This window comes from Equus asinus, chromosome 20 (assembly GCF_041296235.1).
Source record: "Equus asinus isolate D_3611 breed Donkey chromosome 20, EquAss-T2T_v2, whole genome shotgun sequence".
Classification (NCBI taxonomy): domain Eukaryota; kingdom Metazoa; phylum Chordata; class Mammalia; order Perissodactyla; family Equidae; genus Equus; species Equus asinus.
In genome coordinates this window covers 34,040,530-34,061,604 of record NC_091809.1, presented here as the reverse complement: position 1 = coordinate 34,061,604, position 21,075 = coordinate 34,040,530, and positions in this window count along the sequence as shown.

Sequence of the window (21,075 nt, the reverse complement as noted above, 5' to 3'; positions counted from 1 at the left end):
TGGCAGTTGTTGCTATTATCCCCAATTTCACCAAGGAGGAAACTGAGACTAAGAGGGAGGTAAAGTGACTTGGATAATTCATGCCATCAGAGTGTGGTGCAGCCAGGATTGGAGCCCTTCTGCCCTCCCAGGTCTCATCCAGCTCTGTGTGGAAAGGATCTCATAATTAAATAAACACTCTATAGTAAATGGCTGATAACAGTTTCATGTGCTGCCCCTTCCAGAGGTTCATATTTAAATAGGAAACAATTCATAAGACAAATGAAGAAAGCTGTAATGGCAAAAATTTCAGGCCCCAGTAACAGGCTAGTAAAGGAAATGAACATAAGGTCTGAAGATGAACCAAGGTCTCTTGAGTTACAGAAAGTGGCAGAAGTTTTATTTCTAGGAACCCCTACAAGCCTCCTGGATCTTCTCTGCCTTCAGCCTGTCTGCTTCCAATCTGCTCTGTGTAGTGCCAACTGCTCATAAAAGCATCAAAGGAAGATTCCCTTGTATGGTCGCTCCCAACGTGTGCTCCCAGGACTAGGCCCATCTGCCGTACCTGGGAGCATGTTATAGAGCTGCAAATCCTCAGGCCCTGCCCTAGACATGCCCAATCAGAAACTCTAGGGGAGGGCCCAGAAATCTGTGCTTCAACAAGCCTTCCAGGTAACGCTGGTGCATGCTCCAGTTTGAGAAGCACTGTCTTACAGCCTGCAAGAGAATGCCCAGACACCCCCTCAAGACTAACTGACCCCAGCGTGTCCTTTAGAGTCCAACTGCACCCACCTAACACTCACTGTTCCCTGAACATTTCTTTTTCATGTATTCTTGATACCCTGTTCTCGTTATTTTGAATGGCATTTCTTTCTTCTCTGCCCGGTAAACTCCTGCTGATTGTGTAAAGCCCAGTTCAAAGATCTCCCCCTCTCAAAACTTCACCCATCTTCTCCCAGTAGAGTTTCACTTACCCCCCTCCCCTGTCCCCCTACAGCACCTATCCACACCTCCACAGCATTGTCGTATCGTGTTCCTTTGGTTTCTCTGCATTCCCCTTATAGTGGACTGTGGTTGGGTTAAGGACTTTGTCTTATTCCTCTTGGTATCCCCGACACCTAGCATTGTGCCAGGAATACAGTAGGTGCTTAATAACTATGTATTGTATAAATAAACAAGTGAATGCATGAACCCAAGTATTCTAACGAGCTTACTGAGTAAGAGAGACAGGCGACACCTGTGGGCACGCAGCTGGTAGTTTTAGAGCCTGATCTGACCCCCAGGCATCCTGACTCCCAGCCCAGGATAGTAATTGTTTCGTTTCTTTCACCAAGACTCAATGTCTTTAGGAAATGTAATTGTTAACAAGAGTCATTTTTGGCTACTTTGTGACAGATAATTATGCCAAACACACAGAACAGGTAAAATTCTTCCCTTTAGGCTATGGAGCTGTGACTTGATGAGGTCACAGCCTCTCTCAGTTATCTCCTCCTCTGTCTGTATTTGTGCTTATATAGGGCACCAACCTATCACAATGGTATCTAGATCAACTGTTAAACCATTTATAATGCCCAGGAACCAATTTGTGGCAGCCAGCAATTAGCTACATTCATGTTTTTAATTTTTCTCCCTTTGAAGTTTAATAGACGGTTATTATGATGTAGTCTTCACTGCCTCCAAGTCTGCAGGCTGCCTGAAGCCTAAATATTGCAGCTGAAGATTAGACTCTCCAGGTAAACTGTGTATACCCTCCAGCAACTCTCTGGATTCCATTTCTAAGTCTGCTGCTTTGCCTGGGTCTTCTTTCTCCATGAAGAGAGTCAGGGTGAAGAAGGATAAGAATCTACCCATTTGTTCATTCATTCATGCCATGCCATTTACTGAGCCTTACCACGTGTTAGATCCTGGGATACACAGAGAACAAGACGTGGTACCTACCTTCGCAGAGCTCCGAGACTAGTACAGGAAGCAGGGGTTGTAAGTAGGACTTGCCCATCTAGTGGGAGGAGTGCCATGATAGAGGAAGCACAGGGAAGGAGGGATGTCCATGCTGAGAGCTCAAGTGGGAGTAGTACTTAGCCAACGGAGATAGAGGGGAATAGTGTCCCAGGCAGGAGAAGCCTGGAGGTCAGAGAGGGAAAGGCTCTCCTGCGGAACTGAAAGTAGTTCCCATGGCTGGACTCATCATGATAGACTTTGGCGCTGCATCTTGGGTGGGATGACTTGAAATCCAGTAATGCCGGAGAGGCCCAGGTTACGAAGGTTGGAGGTAAATTACAGTCCAGTGCCAGGACAGAAGGAGACAGTAGGGGGCATAATTTCTTAAGTGCCTTCCTTGTGGATAATACTCACAGCCAAATCTTTGCCCAAAATATATTTTGTATCAAAGAGAATCCCTTTTTCTTCAAGCCAGGTATGGCTTTAGGGACTAAGGAGGTTACAGAAGTCCGGGAGTTGTGAATAAAAGGATGAGAATTCATCATGATTGTCAACCTTTCCCCTTCTAACAGCTCCTTCCCCAGAGCTTATAAGATATACTCAGAAGTCTCTTCATCCTGAGAAAGAAAAATTGACCTAACTAAACAAAAGCCCCCTCTCACCCTGTGATAGTCACGAGATAGCTCCATCTCTTCCCTTCCTTTGAGAAACAAGTTCCTCAAAAAAAAACGCACACTCACCCTTTGCTTTCATTCACTTTTCTATGCACAGCTGCCAGGTGTGTGTCCCACAGAACCAGGTTGTCAGTGGCCTTCAATGTCCGTATTCAATGGACTCATTCATTTATTCATTCAACAAGATTTTATTATGTATCTACTCTGAACCAGGCACTGTTCCAGGCCCTAGAATATAGTGGTATAAAGGCTTTCTTGGAGTTGACATTTAGTGGATTCCTTTTAGTTCTTAGGTTTCTGTAGCATTTGCCACCATTGAGCTTTACCTTCTGGAAACAGTGTTTTGCTTTCTTTGCCACAAACCTCCTATAGTTTTCCTTCAGTCGTTTTTATTGTTCCTTCTCAGTCTCCCTTGTGGATTCCTCTTTCTCCATTTATTCATTAAAGCCTGACATTAGGTATGTTGTGTTCTGGGCTCTAGACTTATCTTCCAATATTTTATCCTTTCCTCTGATTATAGTTCTCAGATAGGTATCTCAATATCTATATAATCAGCTCCCTCCAAACCTCTCCCACACTGCTCCTTCTCCTGAGTTTCCCATCTCAGTGAATCCTGCTGTGCACTCATGGAAGCTGAGAATCATCCTGGACTCAGGATTTTTCTTATCCCTGTGCTCCCTACGCCTAAGCCTATGTCCTGGTTCAGGGCCCTGATTCTCTCTCCTGGAACATTGCCATAGTCTCCTTGTCTTCAGGCTGATCCCGTCCAACTCATCTTCCGCACTGCTGTCAGAGCAATCTTCCTAAATTGCAAATTTGACCATGTCTTTCCCCAATATTCTCCATCTCCTCTAGCAGCTCTCAAAGTATGAGTCTCCAAGAAAGATACTTTCAGGAGATCCACAAGGTCAAATCTATTTTCATCATAATAAGAAAACATTATTTACCCTTTTCACTGTGTTGACATTTGCGCTGATGGGTAAAACAGCAGATGCCTTAGCACGAATTAAGACCATGGAACCAAACAGTACTATGTGCTAGTAGTTAACTCGAAGAAAGAAAAAAAGCTAGTTTCTCTTAATGTCCCTGATGAAGCAGTAAAAATATTAATTTTGTTAAATCTCAGCCCTTGAATGAGCACCTTTTAAATATTCCATGTGTCAACTGCAAAGTAGGCATAAAGCAGTTCTGCTACATACCAAAATGTGATGGTTATGTTAGGGAAATCATGTGTGTGATCATTTGAGTTGCAAGCTAAACTACCCTTCTGCCCTGCCCCAATGCCATTTTTACTTGAAAGCGTGATGGATGGACAAACTGTATTTCTTCACACTCGGGTATTTGGCAGGCATTTTCTTAAAAATTAATGAAGTGAGCTTGTCACTTTAAGGAAAATATCTGACAGTATTTGTTTCCAATGATAAAATTTGATCTTTCAAGCAAAAATTACAATTTTGGAAAACATGCCTCTGCCACTACGAGCATGACAGCTTCCCAATACTTAATGAGTTTTCTGGTGAGATTGGCAGTGATATTAATAAATGTATGGGATTTGTTTTGGATCTTGTATAATGAGATATGTCAACATTTGGAAGATTTGCATAACTCAGTGAGTCAATATTTTCCAAATGGCCAGTGGTTGATGTTACAAAATCGTGTTTAAGTAAAAAAAAATCTATTTGGGTACAAGATGGACTAATGGATTTTAACGTAATAGTTTGAAATATTCATTAATATGACTTCAGATTCCATGTTGCAACGGACCTTTAAGGAACTACCACTATCAAATTTTAGTGTAGTATCAAAGAATATCCATAATTATCTAAAAAGCCTATTAAAACAGTTCTCCCTTTTCCAATTACAAATCTGTGTAAAGCAAGATTTTCTTCATATACTTCAAACAAAACAACATATTGCAAAAATTGGATATAGATACGAGAATCCAGCTATCTTCTATTAAACCAAACATTTCTTACAATTTTTTTTGTCTTGGACAATGCAAATATGTTATTTATGTTAACATGTAATGGGTTTATTATTGTTTTTAAATGCCTAGCAAAATATTAAACGTTCTTAGTTTCAATTTGGGGTATAATAAATATCAATACATATAATCCACATAAACACAAAATCCTTTGAATCCTCAATAATTTTTGAAATTGTGAAAGAGTCTTAAAGCCAAAAAGTTTGAGAATTACTGACCTATAGGATTAAGATCTCAATTTCTTTTCTCTTTTTAAAAAATTTTCTGGGTCCTTTTATTTTGAGGGTTTATTTTAATTGTACAGATAAATGTGACTCAGTGTTCACAGTCAAAATACTAATGGCTGATAAGTAACCGTTGTTTGGCAAATGATTACAACAACAAAAGTTAAATCTCCAAAATTGAGAAATGTTCATCTTCAAAATAAATGATGATTTACCTTTTGATAAAAAAAGTTTTTGATATGGTCCAATTAACCTATTTTTTTTCTTTTTTGTTGCCTGTGCTTTGGTGTCACATCCATGAAATCATTGCTAAATCCAATGTCATGAAACCTTTTCTCTTATGTTTTCTTTAAAGAGTTTTATAGTTTTAGCTCTTACCTTTAGGTCTTTGATTCGTTTTTAGTTAATTTCTGTTTATAGTGTAAGAAAGTCCCAACTTCTTTGTACAATATATCAGGTCATTCATTATTTAGCCTCCACCTGATACCGGCGCAACAGAAAGTTGACATAAGGGAAGCCATATGGTAGAAAAGAAACCATATTGTAACTTTAAATGACCTCTGATTAACTAGTGCAGACATGCTCTGTAGATTTTGTGGCCCCTCCCAGCTGCAATAAGATGATAACTTTGTTCTTTTGAGTTCTCTAGGAATGTGATGACCCCCAGACAGAGAGCCTATGCTGATAGCCGTCATCAGTGACAACTGGAAGATCAGGGTATAGGGCGTTGCTCCGGTCTCTGATGCATAGCCAGTAAAACAAGGGATTATCGGGAACTAAGACCAGATGTCTGCCCCCACCTGGAGACCAGCTGCCTCCCCTACCTGGAAACCAGCCCCGTGTATAACTGGCCTGTAGTCTTTGTTCTGTAAGATGGTTCTTTCCAACATTAGTCGGCCATCTTCCCTCTTGCTAGCAAGCTGTAATAAAAAGTCCTTTTTCTCCAGCCACCTTGCCTCTTGACTATTGGCATGTCTTGTGGCGAGCAGAGGACTCCCCTTGGACGGTTAACACACCCCCCTCTCCAGCCTCCAGTTTCAATCCTGTGCTGTTACCAGCATATCATTCCCACCCCTCCCACTCCTGCTATGGCTACGCTTCCACCATCCCCATGTGCCAGGCTGTCTCCAGCCTTTATGCTTTTGCTCACCCTCTGCCTGGACTGCCCTTTTCTTTCTATGTTTTGTCTTGTCTTTTTTTCTGCCTTTCAAACACCTATTCATATTTCAAAATGCACTATTGTCATCTCCTTTAATTAGACCGTTTCCCAACTCCATCAGGAAGACTTGATCACTCCTTCCTTTGTGTCTTCTAGATATGCTACTTCTATCCAAGCACTGTAACCTTCAGTGCTGGTTCTCCAGGTGAGCCTCCAGGCCTTACTCTGGGTAAAACTCTGGACAGTTCCCTAATGTTCGGCAAATGGATTGTTTCTAATTTTCTGCTGTTCCTAACAAAGCTGCCTTGGACATGCTTGTACATGTCTCCTTGGGCACTTGTGTAAGAGGCTTTCAAGAGGAGATTCTTGGAAGGGGAATTACTGGGTCACAGGGTTTGTGCATCTTCACCTTTACCAAGTATTGCTAAGTTGTTTTCCAACCAGTTGTAAAACCACCAGCAATGAATAAAACCGTCTGATTGCCCCACATTTTTGTCAACACTTAATGTAATCAAGTGTAATCAAACTTAAAGTTTGGCACCTGAGCTAACATCTGTTGCCAATCTTCCTTTTTTTTTTTTTCCTCTTCTCCCCAAAGCCCCCTGGTATACAGCTGTTCTAGTTGTGAGTGCCTCTGGTTGTGCTATGTGGGACGCTGCCTCAGCGTGGCCTGAAGAGCGGTGCCATGTCCACACCCAGGATCCGAACCTGTAAAACCCTGGGCCCCCAAAGCGGAGCATGCAAACTTAACCACTCGGCCAGGGGCCGGCCCCGTAAATTTTTTTAAACTGATGGCTGTGAAATAATATCTCATTGTTATTTTAATTTTTATTATCCTAATCACTAATGAGGAAAAAATCTTTCTGTAACTCACTCAGGTTTCCTCTTCTGTGAATTGCCTGTTCAGAAATATCCTTTGTCTGTTTTTCTGTTGGGTTGTTTGTCTTTTTTTACTGAGTTGTAATTTTTTATATATTCTGGGTACTAACTACTGTGCAGAAGTTTCAAGTTTTAATATAATCAAGTTTATCAATCTTTTTCTTTATGGTTTAAGCTTTTTATATATTGTTTAGCATATTCCTCCCCATCCCATGTTCATAAGATATTGCATATATTTTCATCTAAAACTTTGAGAGTTTTGCTTTTCACATTTGGGTCTTTCTAGAATTTTTTTGGTAAGATATAAAAGAAGGGATCTACTTTTATCTTTTCCTATATTTTTAAACAATTTGTCCAAATCTTCTAATTGAATATTTCATCCTTTCCCAATTGATTCAAAATGCTGTTTGCCATTGACCTTTTATTTTATTCCACTGGTATATTTCAAGGGTCAGCAAAATTTTTCCATAAAGGGCCAGACAGTAAATATTTTATGATTTGTTTCTACTGATAACTCCAAATAAAATCCAATACTTCAGAACTTTTCCTTAGTTTCTCCTATTCCATATTTGATTCTCTCTTCTCCCAAAAATCATGTTTTCCCAAATATAATTTTGTTACTTTTCTTTGTCCTACAATATTACTGTCTTTATTGGGTTACCACAACATCCCACATGACCAACCATTAGTGCATGGGAATAGTACAGGGCACCTAATGAATCCCCTGGGTTCCATACATGGTCCTCCTTGTCCTATCATATAGAAGAAGAAGGAGAATAGAAAACTATTTCCTTTTGCTAATTCAAATCAATGATCCCAGCCAATAGAGTGACTACCTCCTCTGAGACTTGAAAGGCCCCAAATGGCCAATGGGAAGTCTCAGCTTCCAATTTAACCATTTTCCACAGTGAAAATATTTCTACCTTGGTCATTAAGACCTCCAATCCCATAAAGCCCAAGGATGCGTGGAAACAAAGCAAAAAGTCTTAAGTAGGTTATTTAGACGTAAAAGTGAAAGAGGACCTTCCATCTCCACTCCTCCTTTCTTAGATTCATGCATTATGGCTATGGAAGATGGTACTAGATAGTACTTTCTATCATGCCCTTGCACAACATCCTAACCTTGCAAAATGTCCCTAGTTGGCTCCATAAATGACCTTTTAGGGGGTCATTTCATCATTATTTCAAGTCATCTGCTTGCAGGTGGTAGGCCATGTGGTAAGGCTGTAAAATCTGAGGCCATGAACCATTACCACTCTCCCTTCATTGTAAACTACTTTCTTTGATTGGAGATGATATTGTATGGAATGCCATGTCAATGAATAAGGTTTTTTTAAAGTCCATGAATGGTGATGTTGGCATTGACTTTACTGTCACAGAAGATAAGTCCATCTCTTAAATGCATATCCGTTCTTATGACAACAAATCACTGCCCCTCAATGATAGAAGGCATCTAATGTAATCAACCTACCATCAAGTGGCTGGCTACTATCCCTAGATAATGATGCCATACTGGGGACTCAGTGTTGCCCTTTGCATTGGCCAGTATCATTTAGCACAGGTGGTCGCCAGAGCTTCCCTGGTAAGAGAAAGTACATGACTGTTGCACCCATGAATAACCTCCATCTTTCCACAAATTTAAATTTTTCCATGGGTCCCTTGAACAAACACCAAATTGGCTGAGGAAGGAGGCTGAGTGACATTCACAGAATGGGTCACCTGGTCCCCTTGATTATTGAGTACCTCCTCCACGGTGGATGCCCTCTGGTGGGCAACCGTCTTCGTTTTTTACCTATTACAAAAGATCCATCCACATTCCTGTCTCCCAAATCTCCTTGTTATCAATCTTCCAATCTTGTCCTTCCGAGTCCCTGGTCAGCTGGCCAACCTATTAGTAACTGCCCATAAATCACTGCAGATTCATACCTCAAGTCATCTTCCTTTGTGCACAGAGGGCAGCAAGATATATTTCCAGATGCTGTGCCCTCTAGGGAATTTCCCTTCACCACAGTCTTTCAGGGCATTCTTGAATGGTTGTATTGCCATGCAGGAGCCATCCATGTCATACAGTACCAGTACACTGAGCAGTATATTTTTAAATTGGGCCTGAGATTATTCATCCTCAGTTAATTGTTCATTAAAAATACTCCATAAGGTTGTAGCTATGGGTTGAGAGTGGAGTGGCAAAGGAGGAGGAGTAAATATGATGAGAGTCTAAGCCACAGGCCCATGTAATTTATTTGTGCATGCTGGGCCAACCACTTCTATTTAACACACTGCACATGTCCAATTTTATGATTTAGTGGATCAGAGAATACCCACCATATAATGGGTGTTTCGGATCACATAGTTACTTGGTGTCTCTTGGTAAGATGCTCAATTTACATCAGAGCACACTAGCGAGCCAGAGCTGCTTTTTGTAGTTATTAGCAGGAGATGAACAGCCTTACTCCAAATCCCAAGGGTTCTATGTTATGATTCTCTCACTGGGTCTGACTAGAGGCTCCATAAGCATTCCTATCTACCAAAGACACTTTATTACCACTGGAGCTGCTAGGTCATAAGGCCCAAATGGCAGGGAAGCTTGCACTATGGTCTGGATTTGTTTTAGAGTTTCTTGCTCCAGGACTCATTCAAAACTGATAGCTTTACAAGTTACCTGGTAAGTAGATCCAGAGGGGTGCATTTAAATGAAATGTATGTTTGCCTCTGGAACCTAAAGTGGCCCTTCCAGTGCTGTGCCTTCTTCTTCATGGTGGGCAGTGCAAGGTGCAGCAGTTTGTCTCTCACTTTGTAGGACAATATCCTGACATGATGATCTAGGCCATGGCCTTTTTTACCAGTTTTGTTGTCTCCTGAAGTTTGGTGGGGTTTACCTCCCATCTTCTGGCATGCATGTGTTTTATTAAGACATTTAAGGTATGTGATACTTCCTGCTCACTAGATCAAACTAGCATAATATCATCGTTGCAATGACCGGAATAATGTTCTGTGGAATATCATGATGCTCAAGATCCCTTAGCTCCATGTTGTGACAGAGAACAGGAGAGTTGACATGAGTCTGAGAAAAGCAACACGAAAGCAAACTGCTTCTGATTATCTTTATTGATGGGAATAGAATAGAAAATGTCAGCTAGGTCCATAGCTGCACACCAGATGCCAGAAGATCTGTTGACTTTCTCTGGTAAATATACTACATCAGGACAGCTGCTTAGAGTTGCCACATGATTAAGTTTCATTCTCGAAGACTCACATAATTTTTTCTCCAGCCAAATATGTGAATTATAGGTGGATGCTATAGGAATCACCATCTCCTGCATTTTAGAAGTCCTTGATGAGCAACATAGATCTGAAATTTCCTTATGGAAAGACATTTCCAAGGACTTCTTTTTGGCTCATTGTACCCTAATAGCTCTCATGCCACAGATCAGAGAACCAGTGTGGAGATTCTGTTAGTTATGAAGTATGTCTAAGCTCCACTATACATTCTGGGGTTGGTGAAATAACTGTAATTGGGTTCTTTATTCCACTGGACTCGCCGTGAGAAGAGCTTGAGTCAGAACTCCATCTATCACCTAACATTCGTAAGTCTCCACTCCTACCAGTGAACTCCACAGACATTTTGGAACTCTAGGGATTAGAATCAACTCAGAGCCAATATCTAAGGACACTCAGAATTTCTGGATATTTCTCTTTCACCAGTACACAGTCACCCTGGTAAATAGTTACTAGTTTCTCCAGAAAAGATTTGGAGAAATATTCATAGTATATTACATGTGACAACATCAAAGGGCCTTTTCCCAAAGGGACTCAATTTTCTTCTCAATGAAGAGACTCTAAGTCTTTTTGAAGTAAGTTATGTCTGAGAATTAGGTAAGACACTATGAAACCCCACTACAGTGTCTTGCGTCATGTTGTTGCCCAACAGACCTAGAATACTTCCACTTATATATTTCAATTAGCACTTAGCAGATTGACTATCCATTCTATTCTTTTGTAAGCCTGATTAATTTGCCATCATACAGATCCATGTGAGTAAAAATATAGATTTCCTCTCTATCCCAGCAGCTTATAATGGTAATTTTGTCCAACATGTCTCAGAAGGCTAAGCACCACCACCAGGCCTCACCATACCAGGATCTGTTACTTCCCCTGAAACCAGAGAACCCAGTTCCACTGCAACATCCACCACCATGATCTCTAGCCCAGGGCAGATAGCCACAACACTCTTTCAATAATTCTGGTGGGCTCCTCTAGAACCTCCTGGGGGGATAGTTAAGCAGTGGCTCAGCAAGTTGTTCATGGTAAGTCCGTTTGAACTTTCTCATTTCCTGAGCCTTCAGACTCCTTTCTCTACATTACTGGTTTAGGTTTTTGCTATTTGAGTATGATCCATGAATCAGAACTTGTTCTAAATGCATAATCCTAGGCCCAGCTAAGATCTGCAGATTCAGAATCTGCATTTTAACAAGACTGCCAGATGATTTTCTGTATATTAAGGTTTGAGAAACCCTCTGTACACTATTGTTGAGTCCAGGCTACAGTTAAGTATGACTTCTAGGTGTTTGAGTCAATATATTTAATCTAGAATCCCTGGTGAGTTCTCCAATATCAATAAATTCAACCCAATCTAATCTTATATTCTATATTCCTAGATCTCACACCTTCGGAATCCACTCCCGTACATTCTGCCTACAAGGAAACAAGCACCTTAAAATATGACCTGGCAGAGAGGAGCCATGAGTGAGCCATCCCTAGGGTATGCAGAGTCCTGGGCAGATGCAGTAAGGCTCCTGTCTACATGAACAATTCAATTAAAAAACGTGTTGCAAAATTCACGGGCACGTGAGAGTTGAAGTAATTTATAATATATGCACAATTCTTTGGAACCTGTTTATGTTGAAACAGTGTAGATCTCTTTGCCTTTGTAGTTCCCTAAAACCATTTATCATTTGCTGGTTACATTACTCATGATATTGCATCATTTGTCATGCTGTGAAAGGCGTAGGTGGCCACCCAGCAAGCCAGCAGAGAAAAGTGCATGGGGTAAAGGACACTTGCTGTCACCCCCACCACCCTTGGGTACTATTGAGTAGAGTCAGCACCGCAGTCAGAACACATTCAGGCAAGAGCCACGTAACGAGTCCACATAAGAGCACAAGCTCAAAGGTCAACAACCCAATCGCTTAGAGCTCTGAACTCACCTTCTGTCTGATTGAGTGAGAGTCATCCAAAATCAGCATGTCAGCACACCGTTCTGTTCTGGTGGTGCAATCCTGGATGAGGGATGTAGGGTCAAAAAATGCCTCAAAAGGAATAAAGGGGAACGACGTCCCATGCAGGTCCCAGCCCAGGCTCAGAGCTCCCTGCCCAGATTGCACTGTTGGCTCCAGCTGGTCCCAGGCACTGAAAAAGGTGTAGAAAATTTTGAGTAAGATGTTTCCACCTTTCAGGACCATGTAGGACCTGATCTGGTCTAGGTCGCATCGTCTGGACAGCACAACCAGCTCCAGCCAGTTCCCGCCACCAAAGGGAGAGTTAGAAAATTATGATTCTGGTGACCTGAAATCACACAGAACCGTGTGCAGGCTGTGATGTCTTGCCTGTACACCATTGCTGGTCCTAGTTGGTCCCAAGCACTAGAAGGGGGCCTAAAAATTTTCAGAAAGGCACTCCAAAGCATGTCTCTACTCCCACTTTAGTGCAGGGCCTAAAGTAGGGGCCCTGCTTGTCTGGATCCAAGGGCAGGACTAGCCAGGGGAGTAAATATCCTGATTGTTCTCAGACATCCTGCCACTCTCCACCCTCACAGTGACTGAGCCCAACGAGTAACCAGAGGACAAGTGAGCGTGAGTAATGCAGTCTACCGAGGTACCGAGGTCAGCCTCCTGGGACAAAAAGCAGGGTGCAGAAAGGCAGAAGTATCTGCAGAAGCATACTGAAAATATCCAGCATGACAACTGACAATTACATGCATATCTTGTTTCATTGCACTTCGCTTCATTGTGTTTTGTAGATACTGCATTTTTTTACACATTGAAGGTTTGTGGCAACCCGGCATCAAGCAAGTCTGTTGGCACCACTTTTTCCAACAGCATTTGCTCACTTAGTGTCTCTGTATCACATTTTGGTAATTCTCATAATATTTCAAAATTTTTCATTATTATAGATTTGTTATGGTGATCTGTGATCAGTGATCTTTGATGTTCTATTGTAATTGTTTGGTGAGGTGCCACGAATGAGGCCCATACAAGATGGAGAACTTAATCAATAAATGTTGCGTGCATTCTGACTGCTCTACTGACCAGCTGTTCTCTCATGTCTCTCCCTCTCCTTGGGCTGTCCTATCCCTGAGACTCAACAATATTGAAATTAGGCCAATTAATAGCCCTACAGTGGCCTCTAAGTGTTCAAGTGAAAGGAAGAGTCACATGTCTCTCACTTTAAGTCAAAAGCTAGAAATGATTAAACTTAGTGATGAAGGCATGTCAAAAGCTGAGATGGACTGTAAGCTAGGCCTCTTATGCCAACCAGTTAGCCAAGCTGTGAATGCAAAGGAAAAGTTCTTGAAGGAAATTAAAAGTGCTACTCCAGTGAACACCTGAATGACAAGAAAGTGAAACAGCCTTATTGCTGATGTGGAGCAAGTTTTAGTGGTCTGGATAGAAGATCAAACCAGCCAAAGCCTAATCTAGAGCAAGGCCCTAACTGTCTTCAGTTCTGCGAAGGCTGAGGGAGGTGAGGAAGCTGCAGAAGAAAAGTCTGAAGCCAGCAGAGGTTGGTTCACGAGGTTTAAGGAAAGAGGCCGTCTCCCTAATATAGAAATGCAAGGGGAAGCAGCAAGTGCAGATGTGGAAGCTGCAGCAAGTTATCCAGAAGATCTAGCTAAGATAATCGATGAAGGTGGCTCCACTAAACAACAGATTCTCGGTGTAGATGGAACAGCCTTATTCTGGAAGAAGATGCCATCTACGACTTTCATGGCTAGAGAGAAGTCAATGTCTGGTTTCAAAGCTTCACAGGACAGGCTGACTCTCTTGTGAGGGGCTAATGCAGCTGGTGACTTTAAGTTGAAGCTGATGCTCATTTACTATTCCAAAAATCCTAGGACCCTTAAGAATTATGCTAAATCTACTCTGCCTGTGCTCTACAAATGGAACAGTAAAGTGTGGATGACAGCACATCTGTTTACAACATGGTTTACTGAGTATTTTAAGCCCACTGTTGAGATTTAATGCTCAGGAAAAAAAGATCTCTTTCAAAATATTACTGCTCATTGACAATGCACCTTGTCACCCAAGAGCTCTGATAGAGATGTGCAATATGATTAATGTTGTTTTCACGCCTGCTAACACAACATCCATTCTGAAGCCCATGTATTAAGCAGTCACTTTGCTTTCAAGTCTTATTATTTAAGAAATGCATTTTGTAAGGCTATACCTGCCGTAGATTGTGATTCCTCTGATGGATCTGGGAAAAGTAAATTGAAAACCTTCTGGAAAGTATTCACCATTCCAGATGCCATTAAGAACATTTGTGATTCATGGGAAGAGGTCAAAATATCAACATTAACAGCAGTTTGGAAGAAGTGGATTCCAATCCTCATGGATGACTTTGAGGGGTTCAAGACTTCAGTGGAGGAAGTAACCACAGATGTGGTGAAAATAGCAAGAGAACGAGAATTAGAAGTGGAGCCTGAAGATGCGACTGAATTGCTGCAATCTCACGATAAAACTTTAACAGATTGAGGAGTTGCTTCTTATGAAGGAGCAAAGAAAGTGGTTTCTTAAGATGGAATCTATTCCTGGTGAAGATGCTGTGAAGATCGTTGAAATGACAACAAATGACTTAGAATATTACATAAACTTAGATGATAAAGCAGCAGCAGAGTTTGAGAGGGTTGACTCCAATTTTGAAAGACGTTCTACTGTGGATAAAATGTTACCAAATAGCATTGCATGCTACAGAGAAATTCTTCTTGAAAGGAACAATTTGCTGCAATCACAGCAAACTTCATTGTTGTCTTATTCTAAGAAATTGCCACAGCCACCCCAGCCTTCAGCAACCTCCACCCTGATCAGTTAGCAGCAATCAACATTGAGGCAAGACCCTCCACCAGCAAAAAGATTACAACTCACTGAAGGCTCAGATGATGATTAGCATTTTATATCAATAAAGTATTTTTTTAATCAAGGTATGTACATTGTATTTTTAGATGTAATACTATTGCATACTTAATAGACTACAGTATAGTGTGAACATAATTTTTATACGCAATGAGACACCAAAAAAAATCATGCAACTAGCTTTATTGTGATATTTGCTTTATTGCTGTGGTCTGGAACTGAACAGGCAATATCTCTGAGGCATGCCTGTATTTTTTCCTCATCCTTTTGATGATATTAGTCCATTGTCTTCTCATCTGTTATTGCTCATAAGAAGTTGATTTCAGTTGAGTTGTTCCTTTGTATATATTCTGAGTAATTTTCTCAGCTCTGTATTCTAGTTCACTAATTCTCTCTCCAACTATATTAAATCTGTCATTTTAATAGTTCATTGAATTTTTCATCTCAACGACTTATTCTCATTTTCAGAAATTCTACTTTTTGCCTTTTCTTTTAAAATAGTGTGTTTTTTCTTTATCATTTCTGTTCTTTCTTTTATCTTTATAAATATTTGATTTTCTCCAGTTTTATTGAGAAATAATTGGCATACATCTACATCTAAGTTTGTCATGATAGTTTGATTTATTTATATCGGGAAATGTTTACCACAATAGGTACAGCTAACCTCCATCTTCTCATATAGATACTAAAAAAAGAAGAGAAAGGAAAAAGGGAAAAATTTTTCTCCTTGTAATGAGAACTGGTAGGATTTACTCTCTTAACTTTTCTGTATGTACAGTTTTTAGGTGAAATTTTTTCAAAATGTGTTTGCTGGCTCTTATTCATGATAATTTCCTTGTGTGTTTTGTAATTTTTAATTGTGAGTTCATCTTCAGTGGGTCTGTACTTTCTATGAAGTTCTGTATAATCTGAGATATGGAGATAATCCTTCTAGAGTGGTCCTACATTTACTTTGCCAAACAAGTTACAGTTATCACCGGCCAAGTTCCAAATTTTATGTTCATTTCTCAGCCTTGGGATTCTTGAACCACAGGATTCAATAACCTTTAGACTCCTATCCTATTCATGGTGCAGTCTTGGCCTTTAAATTTCTCATAAAAGAAATGTTCTTTTCACTCAGCATTCCTGAGAGTGACAGGCTTTTTGCCATCTTCATAAATGTCCTTCTATCTTTTCATGGTTATAAAAACCTAAGCTTAATTCTGGGTCTGAAACTTTACCATCCCTCCAGACTCCCTCACGATTCCCCCCCACACCCTGCCACCTCTACTCTGTCCCAACCCCTGCAATGTCAACTTTAGTGCTTATAGCTCTGACTTTCAGGGTTTTGTTTGTTTCCCCTTTGTCTGTCTGTCTGTCTGTTTGTAGTACCTAAAAACTTTCTTGCTTTTTCTTCTAAGTTCAGCTCTGTTTTCAATTTTTTTAGTTATACATCATCTAGAATTTCTGGGTGTTTGTAGTGAGGGAGGTGTCTTGTTCAGCCCACCAGGTCTGCAGAGTAGAAGTCCTCACTATCTTTCTATTTCAAATAAATTCAGTTTAATTCATCTAAATTTATCAAGGATTTATTGAGGACCTAAAATATGTCAATTTGTTGCCAAAAATTAGAGATCAAGAACTGAATAAGACTCAATCCCTGCTTTTAAGAAATTTGCAGTCAAGTGGGAAATACAGGATCTTTGTTAATTACAATACAATTTGTTAAGTAAATGTCCATTTTACAGAATAAGCAATGGGGAGGATGGATTGAAAGGATACATGGCAAGAGGTCAGAGACCAGTAAAGTGATCATTTGACTAAGAGATTATGGGGATCTATACTAGCATTTCCATTTGGGAAGTCCTTCCTGACATTTCTTGAGAAATTTTATGTTTTTCTAAATCCTGAAACTAAATGATAGCAATAATAATAATAATAATAATAGTTAAGAAATCAGAAAAATGAGAGAAATTATTATAATTCTCCTGGAAGAATTGGTGCTTCACTATTAACATAGAGACTTCACTGGCTCAAAGAAATCCACTGAACATCAAGTCAAAAGCAAGAGCAGAAAACACTGAGCCACAGAGTCGAATCTTAAAGCTGAGGTTTCTGGGAACTGGGGTGGAGCGTGTAGGAGAGAAGAACTCACCATCTCATCAGTCAGTCTTGCTGATGGCGATTGACGTGGTATAAATGTGTTTCTGTAGCCTTGTCTGCTGGCAATGATAAGTCATTCTTGCAAATAAAATAAATATTAATAAGTTTAAATACATAGTATACTTTATGCAAATTCTGTGAGTGTTGTGCTAAAAATTCGTTTTGAAAACAGAGTAGGTCCCTAAATGGGCAATTTGGACATGCAATCCTGTGGGTGCTGTTGACGTTGTTAAGAGGTATGAAGGTTACCTTATTAAATGCTGCCAAATGTTCGATGGCATTTCCAGTGTTTAAATATTCGCCGTAAGCTATATTCTTTGCAAATATTTTGGTGAAAGAAATACAAAGAGGAGAATAGATTAATGTTGTTACATAATGCTCTAATAAAAGACCAGAAACTGATCTAAAATTTGAATTTAGGCAAACAACGTCTATGTCAAAGGCAAAATGAAAATCAGGGCAAGCAGGAAAAATATTTTCATTTTTAAAAAAGGAAATGAGCTTTCTGGAAGCAACATGTTTCCTCACACCCAGCTTGAAGACGCTTTTCAATACATCTTCAGCCAACCAGTTCAAGCAGCCTCAGCACAGGAGGAAAGACATTTTTCTACATCTGGAAAGCTTGTCCCAAGACAGAGCAAGACTACCAAACAGTGAAATTCATATTTGGGTGCCTTATAATTTTAGGAACAATTTTTAAATATTAAATATTTGTAATATTTTTCAATTTTTTTAATGACTTTTACTTGGCATTTATTTTGTGTTAACATCCCCTTCTTTAATTATTTTATCTCCTAATTATTATCAAGTATCTGTATGAGGTAGAGGTCATTTTTCATGTTACTGAAATATATAATTTTGTCACAGTATTTTCGTTCATGATAGTTATAAGCATTCATTATTATATCTTTTTCTCCTTTACAAAAAGATCTTTCAAATGTTTAGTATAACCCTATCACAGGAAAACTATTCATTGTTTATCATTGTGGTCAATCTTTATTACTTAAAAACAGGTAAGTAAAGTGTTATGAAAAATACAGAATAACACAATTTGGGGAATTCCAATTTCTTGTTTCTGCATCACAAAAATTACTATCTGTCAAGAATTCAGAAACACTGGCCTGTCCTGAGGCAGCCGTAGTGGAAGTGGTGAGGAAAGAAAATAATAAAGAGGTATTTAAGACGTAGAATCATCCGGATTTACAGGCTGATTAGATGTGAGGAGTGGAGGAGAAAGAACTCTAAAATAACTTTGAAGCATCTGGCTTTGTTGACTTAATTGATGAAGATTTCAGGAAGAAAAGCAGTGTGGGGTAGTGAGATTGTAAGGATGTGCAAAGTTTAAGGAGCCTGAGTCATTGGGCTGGGGATGTCCCCTGTTGTCTGGAGTTCAGCAAAGAGGCTGTTCTGGAGACGAAGGCTCAAGACTCAGCAGCAAATAGATAGGAGTTAGAATCACGGGCAAGCCAGGATTTGTTTCCAACTATCTCTGACTTGTTTAATACATCTAAAATATGACAAAAGTGGTGGGCGTTGGGAGCAATGTGGGATAATTATTTTGCAGCTTTCCCAACCTTATACATTATCTTAGTCACTTTGGCAAACAAAATCTGACAGCTGGTTCTCGCTTTTAGCCTCTAGAACTTCCAGAGCTACAGATTTATACACTTCAAAAAGTAAAGCAGAGGGGCCAGCCCTGTGGCATAGTGGTTAAAGTTCAGCGTGCTCTGCTTCGGTGGCCTGGGTTCTCGGGTTTGGATCCTGGGCGTGGACCTACACCACTCGTCAGCCATCCTGTGGTGGTGACCCACACATAAAGTGGAGGAAGATTGGCACAGATATTAGCTCAGGGCTAATCTTCTTCAGCAAAAAAAAAAAAAAAAGAAGAAGAAGAAGAAGAAACAAAAAGAAAGCAGAAATGCCTTTTGGTTTTACTATAAATTGAAACCAAAATTTTAGTGAGAGGGAGAGATATTCTTTACCCCTTTTCCTTTAATTACAACAACATTTGCACAAATATAGAGGAAAAGCTGATAAAAATAACTTAAATCAACTAGGAAACAATACAATATAGAATAGGAGAAGAAGAGAGTCCAGCAGAACCACTGTGTTATTTTGTGTGACACAAGCACCTCATTCTAATTATTTTTTAAAAATTGAACATCTGTAACCATGTTCTGATTTGTATGCTATAGAGTTTCAAGTTAAAAGCAAAGGGTCCAGAGTTAGACAAATTTAGGTTAGAATCCTGACTCCACTGCTTCCGAGCTCCGAGACCTTCGGCGAGCCGTGTAATCCCTCTCATGAGTCATCCTTGACTTTTCCCATTCTCTGCCCTTCCACCAGTCATATACTAAGCTTTTCCTGTATCTGCTACCGTCTCTCCATCCCCACTGGCAACACCCAAGTCCAGCCTATGGACATCTATGGCATATGGGCCATTACTACCGCCTCGTAGATGGTCTCCCCACATTCAGTCTTGCTCTCTTGAAATCCCTTCTTGATCCTAAAGCCAGAGTGACCATTTGAAATCATAAACCTGATCATGACACTCTACTATTTAAAAGTCTGCAATATCTCCCTGTTGCCCTTAAGGATTACCACCCCCAACCCCTCCTCCAATGGGGCACCTATCAAAACATTCTCTAAGCTCTGTCTGGCCTCCAGGTCTTGGCACAAATTGAAGCCAACCTCCATCTCCTCTGCACCGTGAACTTTGACTATCTAACCCACTTTTATCCTTCAAGTCTCAGCTCAGAGGCCACCTTCTAGGCAGTCTCTCTTCTTCTATCCCCCAATTATGGATTACGGTCCCTTCATAGGTGTTCCTATAACACAATACAGTTCTCTCATCCACTCTGTTTTTTCTAATTTTGTATTAAAGTTTTTTGTAATTACTTATTGTCCCAGTCAGGGTTTTATCAGGAAAATAGAAGCTACTCTGTACATTCCAAGTATTAAGAGTTTTAAGATGGGAAAGTAAGTCTTACGCGACCATTGGGGAAGCAAAGATCAAGAAAGCCATTGTTAATGCTGTCAGCCTGCAGCACTAAAGCACTGATTCTCAAGAGCTCACCTGGGAAACTACCAAACTTATGCATCTCTAGAGGCTCCCACCAACTATCTCAGCCTATAGGTAATTCTCAAAAAGTCCATCTGAAAGCTGTTACAACTTGCATTTCTCTGTGTATCTGCCTCTGGAAATAATGGTCTCTCCTTCTCTTCCCTCTTCTTCATGTAAGTGCCTACCATTGGATGATCTTTCCTGGAGCCACACAGGGAAGAGATTCTGGGAAATGCAGCTACGAGCTTCTCTTCTACAAAGCAGGAAGACCTCGGAAGGGGACGTCAGTGACGCTCAGATGACAACACATAGTTCAGCACACTTGTCCTGTGACCACTGAAAACGGTTACGTTAATTACGTTAATGATATTGAACTTAATAGATATTTTGTTTGTTCACTAGGCAATGCCCATTTTCCTGTAAAAATCACAAAAACTAAATAGCAATGCACATTCAATATGGTCCATACAATGAGTGTTCTGACTGAAGCTGAGTTGTTTGTGTACTTTTTTATGACTGTTAAGTGGATAGGTGAGTCACATCCTTGTGTCCTACACATAACCCACTAAAACCAACAGGCCTCTACAGACCTGGGAAAAAACAGGACAGTCTTGCACTCTTTCATTCCTGGCAAAGGTGCTATAAGTGAAAATGATGTAAGCTGACTCAGAGTTTCCAGTAGAAACTAAACCACCTGCATTACCTACAGCTGAATGACCAACTTTTTGTAGAAAATGATCACAAATGCCATAAGTAACTAAACGCAAATTATGCATATATACACAAGTCAGTATAAAGCTTTACAGACACCAAACAGGGCAATATAGAAGACAACCATTGCTTAAGGATTTTTGTTATACTTACCACAATGAATAGAAAATGAAATTGCATTTTTCTAGAGAATCTTTG